The following is an 8,392-nucleotide window of genomic DNA, read 5'->3' on the forward strand; positions in this document are numbered from 1 at the left end:
AGACTGAGACAGGGGCATGTGCGTCCTGGCACTCAGTATTTTGGCTCTCCCTGGACTGTGTAAGAGTCTAGCATCTCAGCAAAACAGAGCATACACTTGAGGAAGGAACGGGAGGGAGGGTGGGTGTCAGGGAGAGGAGGTTCACCAGGTAATGCTCAGAAACCTTGGGGCGCATGCAAACCCTTCCCATAGTGAAGGGAGTTGTGTCAGTCTCCAGGCGCTGCAGTAACAGAGCGCAAGGAGCTACTGATTGAAAAAAACAGGGATGCATCATGTCGCAGCTCAGGATGGAAAGTCAGAAGCCAGGGTGTCCTCACGTCCTCAGGGTTCTGAGACAGCGTCTTTCCTAGTCTCTCAAGCTTGTGGTGTTGCCGCCCGACACCTGCTGTCCTTGGCGTGTAGACACATCCCCCCAGCACCCACCTCTGTTGCCACAGGTCTTCCCCGTGTGTGCTCCTGTTTCTCTGCGTCCAACTGTCGCTCTAGTCAGGACACCAGACACTGGATTAGGGCTCCTCCTAAATCAGTGTGACCGTCTTCACTTGATCACACCTGCACAAAACCCGCTTCCAGGTTCTGGAGATCAGGACGTGAACACAAGTTTAGTGAAACACAAGTCAACCACAGAACAGCAATAAGGTGTTCATTCCTGGATTTATTGTTTCACTTTTTTAAATTCTGAAACTTCATAAATAATGTGATCTTAGTGATCTTAGGGTTCTTTTTGTATTTTTATCTATTTTACACACACTGTGAACATCAGCACACTTTGAAAGTTTGCCAAAAAAACATCAAGAGAACGACTGTTCTTGGGCAGAGGGGTCTGTAATACTCCACTTCAATGTCCGGAGAGCTGCAGTCATTCTCATCCTCTCCTTCACTTCCTGGGGGTTTCTACTTCTTATCAAATTAGGTAATCATGGCCATAACATTTTTAGTTTTTATTAATAACTGACCCTAGAAGTTAGCCATGATCCTGTAAAGAAAACATTTTCTCTGTGTTTTATGTAACATAGATTTTATTCTGCATCAGGGATGGCAGTACACTCCAGAATTCTTGCCTGGAGAACCCCAGGGACAGAGGAGCCTGGTGGGTTACAGGCCATAGGGTCGCAAAGAGTCAGACAGGACTGAAGTGACTTAACATGAGCGCACATATAATCAAAGGGTGGAATACAGCGCTGGGATTTGTTGAACACTTTGCATCAGCAGACCCCAGGAGTAGCTGTCCATCACAGACCAAAAAAAAAAGAGATCATATGAAGGTGCAAAGGGTGTCTAGTCCACTCCAGATGCTGCAACAAGTACGACAAACTTGGGGGCTTTTACACAATGGACATTTACTCTCAGAGTTCTGGAGCCTGGAATTCTGACATCAGGTGTTCCCCCTGAACCCTGGAACCATCCAGGCAGTCCTCCCTTCACCATCCTACATTCAAGCACAAAATCTTACCGTTCTGCCTCCAACTGATGTATTCTGAAGTACCCATTCCTGTCTGTCTGTCTGTCCATCTGTTGGCCCAGGTGTCTTCGGGAGCTCCTACTCAGATTCCACCTCCTCCATCCCTAGAGAGTAGCCAAACTCTCTTCTGAGACAGTGGTCAGATCCCATCACCCCCGGCTTCCCATTCTTCAGTGCGTGCTCTTTCCAGCCCTTGCCCACCCTGCTGCCCCAAGGGCACTGCCCACCACCCTCCCCACCTTGACTTTCTCCGGGGCTTCAGCTTTGAACAACCCCCTGCTAGCCCACCCACTCCCAGCATTCGGCCCACGTGGCGGGAGCCTAGCATGTAGAATCCTTGTAGATGGATCCTGACACATGGGATGGATCCTGATCCATGTACGTGGATGTAAGTCCACAGGACCTCGCCAAGGGTTATGTGACGGGAGCGTGAGCGTGTGTGTGCACAAGTGACGTACTCTGGGAAAGAGGTGCTATGTGCTGTTATTTTCTGAGTGATAGCTCCCGGCGGGTTTTCCACTTAAAAGAACCCATCCCAGAAAGACAGGCTCCTTTTGACCCTAAGGGCTTGGGGCAAAGTTGGGAGCCAGGAGGGAGCGTCTGAGATGACCAGGGACCCGTCTCCTGCAGGAACCTTCTCTCACACCCAGAGCTGTGTCCACAGGCCATGGGGCCTCCATCCTCCTGCAGTGATTCAAAAGCAAAATAAGTAAGCAAAATTGAATTTTAAAGCTCTTCTATTTAAGGAGAAAAGGAGGAAATGGGCTGCAGTTTATTTTCTTCCCTGCTGTCCTTATTTTGGACATCCACAAACAAAAGTGAGAAGAAATGTGAACGAAAGATGATTTGGAGTGCATTCAAATGTTACAATAAATGGGAAACATATTTTTAAAAAATCAAGATTATCTTCGGCAAACTCATAGCAGTTGGAATTTACACATTTTTTTAATGTTTTAATACTCCGATCTGTGTATCTGATTTCACATATGTGCCCCATTCTTTGAGAATGATTAATATGAAATGATTTTTTGGTAAAAGAAGCCAAGTTTTCATAAACAGTTTCTTATTTCTCTCAGGTATTTTTTTCCTCTAGCTGCACATTACATCTGGTTGTCCTGCTCTACCGTTAAGTGGCTTAGAGATAAGGAGGGAAACGAGTCATGAGCACCGAAGCTTCTGCACAGCTGGGCAGGGACCTCGCACGGCCCGGGGGCTGTTTACAGGGTCTGGGCTGCCACGCGGCACTTCCTTCAAGGTGTGTGTGTTTGTTCACAGGGCGCCCACCCACCTGGAGGGGGCAGGGGGAGACCACTAACACATGCCCTGGGCTGTCATCCCTCCAGCATAGGCACAAAGATGCATCTCCTCATCGTCCACCCCTCACACCTCTGACCCCACTTCTTCCAGGAGCTCAGACGGTTACATGGCTTAAAGTCACGTTACGGAGGGACCGTCACGTGGAACCTGCTGTGCTCATAAACCCACATTCACCCGCATCTAGTGTCGCTGAAGGTACAGGACACGCAGAGAGTCATCCTGGACCAGATTCCAGCAGGGGCCCCCCGGGAGTTCCACATCCCCACTGAGATCACTTCCAGAGCTGTGCTCACAGCAAAAGGGTCATTTTACCAAGACTGTATGAGACTCTCATGCACAAATGTTTATTCACCTTCATTCTTCTGTGCAAACTTGATGTGTGAGTGTCCACAGTCTCTACCACGTATCTGAGCCTGGTCCTGCCCAGGGTGGTCATCCCGGAAGCTGCTGCCCACCACCCCATCTCCAGAAAGGAACTGTACTGGGGGCACGGGCATTCAACTCGACTCCTGGCAAGGAGGGCAAGTGCAGCCACCCCCAGCAAAATGTAGCTTCTATCACAGAAAATGTTCCGAGAAGTGATTTGCCTAAGACACCAGATTCACAAACCCTGACCTCTAAGTTCCTAAGCCCTTCCTAGGTACTGACCCAATTTTATCTTCTAAAAATCAAACTTTTGGCCCTGTGAGTCCATCTGTGGTTGCTGGGACCAAAGTGATTTCACAAGAGAAACAAAGCAATGACATCAATGTGTTGCTGCTCAGAGAGGAGGGCTCTAGCCCCAGCGAGGACAGGGCAGCCAGACCCGCTGCTTTGCCGTGCTGCGCTGAGGGGAGAAGTCAGCGCAAGTGACCCCAAGAGCATCCTCCATATGTGAAAAGTCCTTGATGAATATGGAAGATGAAGACAGCTGCAAATCCATGCATTCCGGTCTTTGTTGTGTAAATAAACATTCTTCTCCATCTCAACTGTTTGCCATTAAAAAGGTGGTCCTTAATTTAGGACCTTTTTTTTTTTATTCTAACCCACACAGAATTGTTTTCTCTGCCTCTTTCCTATATTTTGCAACACAAGTGCAAAGAAATTAGGAAGTAAGCAGTAATAAACATTTAAACACATGTACAACAGTCTCTCCCTCATTCCGGGTCCTTGTCTTCTACTACAGTGCTGGCAAGAGACACATGCATGTAAAGGAACAAATGATGGAGCAAATTCACGTCAAACCTCGGGTGCATGCCTGTCTCCAATGTAACACAGCTGTGGAACACAGTGAAGGCATGTATGCACCACCCACAAGAACCAAACCCTTTTGAACTCATTAGAAACAGATCTGGCACTGGTAAGTGACTGATTATCAGACGTTTTACTGACCCATGTATAACAACCTTGGAAGCAGGCTCACGGCAGCTGGAAAATTTAAAGCAGCTTAGAATCAAAGACTCTTCAGATGATGGCAGATTGAAAAAGGAAGCCTCCTAGGGCTCCACCAGTCTCTCCACTTGTGTTTCCATGAAACTATGCTATGGATTCTTCTCCTGGGATGGATTCACCCTCTAAAGCATGTAGTTAGTCCCTTAGTCATGTCTGACTTTTTACAACCCCATGGACTGCAGCCTGCCAGGCTCATTTGTCCATGGGATTCTCCAAGCAAGACAATTGGCATGGGTTGCCATGCCCTCCTCCAGGGCATCGTCCCCACCCAGGGATTGAACCCATGTCTCCTGCGTTGGCAGGCAGGTTCTTTACCACTAGCGCCACCTGGGAAGTCCAGTATCTGTGGATATATTTAGCAAGACTTGTGTTTACTCTGCCACCTACACCTCTGACCCAACACCAGCCACTCGGGTCACCCAGCCTCCATTTCTGTGGCTTCTTTATCATCTCTTTCCATCTTGTACTCAAGGCATATGTTTTCTAATTATTCTCGGTACTGAATTAAATTTAGGAATTAAATCCAATTATGGTTTGTTGCGGACAGAGGGTCCACCTCACTCATTGCGTTGGTAAACCTCTGGCAGAGTTGCAGAGAAAGCATCTCACTCACTCATAACAGTTTCACCAGAATTTAGCAGGCACCTTGTATGCGAAACAAATTCAGAAGAGAGTCTTGACTGTTCTAAAGCACCTAGATTCTGCAGTGTGACCGTGAGTCATTGCATCACGTTGCTCGATGCCACTTGTGTCCTCCTTGTACTGTCTTCACAGACCCAACACTCCCATGTTGCCATGACCCAAAGACAAGTTTCTTCCAGGAATGGAAGTTCTTACCGGGAAGTGGGACTCTTGAGGGCAGGCAGGGAATTGGGATAAAATCAGAGAGCCCAGAGCTGCTTCTCTTCTTGAAGGAAAGTCTTCTAGGAACACAGGGGTGAGAATAGTACGGACGCATGAGGACCGCATAACCGCCAGTGCCTTTCACACGAGCACCCCTGACATAGAGGAAAGTCCTTACGGAGCAGTGGAGATGCTGCCAGGCCAGAGTGTGGGGGCAGGCACCACTTGCCCGAGGGATAAACGATCTGTACACCGAGTGCCAGGGCATCCTCAAAGGCTTGCCTTGTCCTTGGACCATTTTCACTTTCTCTTTTATTCCACTTCTCATTAGATATTCTTTCACTACTTTGTCACATGCACTTGGGACTTTAAATTCCCTGACAGAGATGGCAAGCTCTGTGAAAACGTGACCTTTACAAACTTGGAGAGAGGGGACCACGCCACCCTTCAATCCCTCATCTTCTGCTTTTCAAAATCAAAAACGCAAAAGGCAGCAGCTGAAATTAGGAAAATAACACTAACGGCAGCGCTGCCTTTCAGTGAATGACTTCTCCCTCTGCGTCTTCATATCCTAAGGTCCATTTAATTATAAAGCAATCGTTTGTTGAATAAACTGAAGGAATTAAATACATCCCACTATGTTCTAGCTCCACTTGACTTAGATGATTAATGAAACTGCTCACATCCTCAGATGTAGTTAGAAATCTCTACAAGATTATATAGATTCTCTAAAAATCCCAGTGACTGTCACTATACATTGTACAGCAAGAAAAATATGGCTTCAGTTCTTCTCGGTGGGAATTTGCCATAGAACAAAGTCCCTGTGACGACTTCCTGGCTTCCTCCCCGTCTTGCCCTCAGAGAGTCACACAGACTCCGCCTCTTCCGGGCAGGATCCGCCCACCCCGCCTGCGGACTCCGCCTCCCGGAAGCCCGGGTCCTCCCCGCAGGGCGTGCGCAGGTCGTCCCCTCCGCGGAGCCACACTGGGGGCTGGAGACTCCACACCAGGAAGCAGAGGGTGAGTCCGAACAAGTGTGTGTGGGGGGCCTTCTAGGAAGGAAGAGGTGAGAGGGTTACCCTCCAGGCCCCCAACAGTGTGCTCTCAGGGCAGAGTGAAGTGAGACCAGCTCTGAGAAAGGCAGGGCTCCCGCCCACACGGATCCGCTGGGGGTGTCGCGCTGGTCGGCAAAAGCGCTGTGTCCGCCGCGGCTTCAGCGGTGGTGGGACAGACCAGGAGGAGGGTAGGGCCCGGAGCGGCTTCACCCAGGGCTCGGGGGCTGCAAGGGGCCTTCCTTCCTGACGGAGGCGGCTGCTCTCTGTTTTCTGGAACGTGCTCTCAGAGTTCTGACATGCTTTTGATCATCTGGTCCTTACAGACAAGGACTCGGACATTCGGAGAGGTTAGCGCATCACCAGAAGACGACACAGACGGTGAAGAGTGGGGTGAAAACCCGGCTCAACTCTGAGGCCAGAGACTGTGCTTCCGTCCAATTGCTGAGCTCAGCGACGGGCAGCGGAGTCCCCAGGCCCTAAGAACGTCCTGGGGCCCACATGGAGAGAAGCGCAAGGTCAGGACCCGAGCCATGAGCAGGTGTCTGCAGACAACACTACTGTCCTAGGGGACAGTGCCTCTCCTGCCTTCTGGGTCCTGCTGCTTCCCACCCTGAGACGTGGCGTTTGTCCTAAGACTGGCGGACTATCCCCACTGGCTATGGATGAGCACATGACCCAGGCTGGAGTGGTCCCAGTCGCTCGGATCCATGGTCATGGTCCCTGTACAGAATTTGTGGCTTGAGACCAAAACTGGACCCATCTTCACCCATGCCTAGGACTTAAACACACAGCAAACCTCTCTCTCTTCTCTGGATTTTCTCTCTGTCTAGGATGCATGTGGCAAGGGAGGCCTCTGTCCTGGGCAAGGAGGAGACGAGGGAAGAGCATCGGGGGGTCCCCGCACTGCATGTCCACTCCGAGAGCCCAGCTATCCTGACGGAGGACCCCCTCCTGTCCTTGTTGTCAGTGGGCTGAAATAAGTCCTTCATTGCTCTGCTTTAGTCTCTTGAGCTAAGAGCCAGGATAATCTCACTCGGAAGAGTCCTCTCTGACTTCAGTTTTGCAAAAGCCACGCCCGGGACTTCACACACTGAAGTCCAGAAGTCAGCAGGCCTTTCCAGAAGACAGGTGTTTCAGGGACCCCACCAGCCCTAAAGCGGAGGTGCCTGGTCCTGAGACTGCTCAGCCCCAGACCAATGGGGATAGAGGTCTCCCTGGCAATAGAGCAAACATGAGGCCGTCAAGCTGATAAAGCCTTTCCCCCACACAGGGCATTCTCTAGAATTGCTTTCCTGGGGTAGGGTCACTGAGGACCCAGAGGACACAGAGCAGTGTGGTTGCTGGTCTTGGTTGTGTAAGATAGTCCTTAGGAGGGCAGTGGATGTTCAGAATTCCTCTTGCGTTTCCGTGACTTGCCCACCAGATGCACAGCGGGTGCAGGCCGGGATGTCCAGGTGCCCGGGGATGGGTGGCCCTCCCACATCGGGGCTTGTGGTTCTCACCGCAATAGCCCAGTGGGCTGGGCAGGTATGTCAGTGTCTGGGGACCCGGCCGGCCCACATGCTGTGCACATGTGCGTCCCTGGGTGGTTTCCCCAGCTTTGTGTTTGGGGAGGCAGAGAAGGGGCCAAATTCCCTGGACTTTTGATGATATTGAGCTTGTCACTTGAGTAGCTTTTTTAAAAAATGTACCTAACATAATGACTGCATTAATACCAGCATGCTGAAAGATAAACTAATAACCAAATACATCCGTTAATTTTTTAAGTGTTTGTAGCACAAACGTAATTGGAAACAACCTCACTGAAGGGGGAAAAATGATTTTTATGCCCCAAGCAAAACATACACAAACACACACAAAAATAAAAGGCTTCAGCTTTTTTTTTTTTTTCCCCCAAGAACATCTGGTTTACAGTTGCCTAAAAGCAAATGTGGATTAACCTAGAAATTAAGTGTGGATCATATGCAAACCACTGATCAAAACATGTGAAAACCTATAGACCTCAGGGAAACATATAATAGTCTCTGCCAGATACAGATTTTTATAAGAATATAAGGAAACTGGGGTGGGGGGAATGTTTCTTTGAATTCTTTGTCATCAAAAATTAAAGTAATATGATAATTCAAATGTAATTGATCTGACTCCCTTCATCCCCGTCAACCTTCCGTTATATTGATCTTGTGCAGAGTGGGAGTTGGAGGCCAACCAACAAGCCTTCAGACCAAAGAAGATGATCCCTTCAAGTTCTCTTCTTCAGTTCCAATTCTTTGTGCAAGATCCCAACT

General features: G+C 49.3%; 1 long non-coding RNA gene across 1 annotated transcript; it reads left to right on the forward strand.

Annotated features, from left to right (window-relative positions):
- The first annotated feature begins 5,996 nt into the window (after window positions 1–5,996).
- Window positions 5,997–7,957, forward strand: LOC110126151 (uncharacterized). Its single transcript, XR_002310334.2, has 2 exons — window positions 5,997–6,072; window positions 6,431–7,957. It is a non-coding gene; the product is annotated as an uncharacterized lncRNA (long non-coding RNA).
- The last annotated feature ends 435 nt before the right edge of the window (window positions 7,958–8,392 follow it).

This window comes from Odocoileus virginianus, chromosome 22 (assembly GCF_023699985.2).
Source record: "Odocoileus virginianus isolate 20LAN1187 ecotype Illinois chromosome 22, Ovbor_1.2, whole genome shotgun sequence".
NCBI classification, from domain to species: Eukaryota; Metazoa; Chordata; class Mammalia; order Artiodactyla; family Cervidae; genus Odocoileus; species Odocoileus virginianus.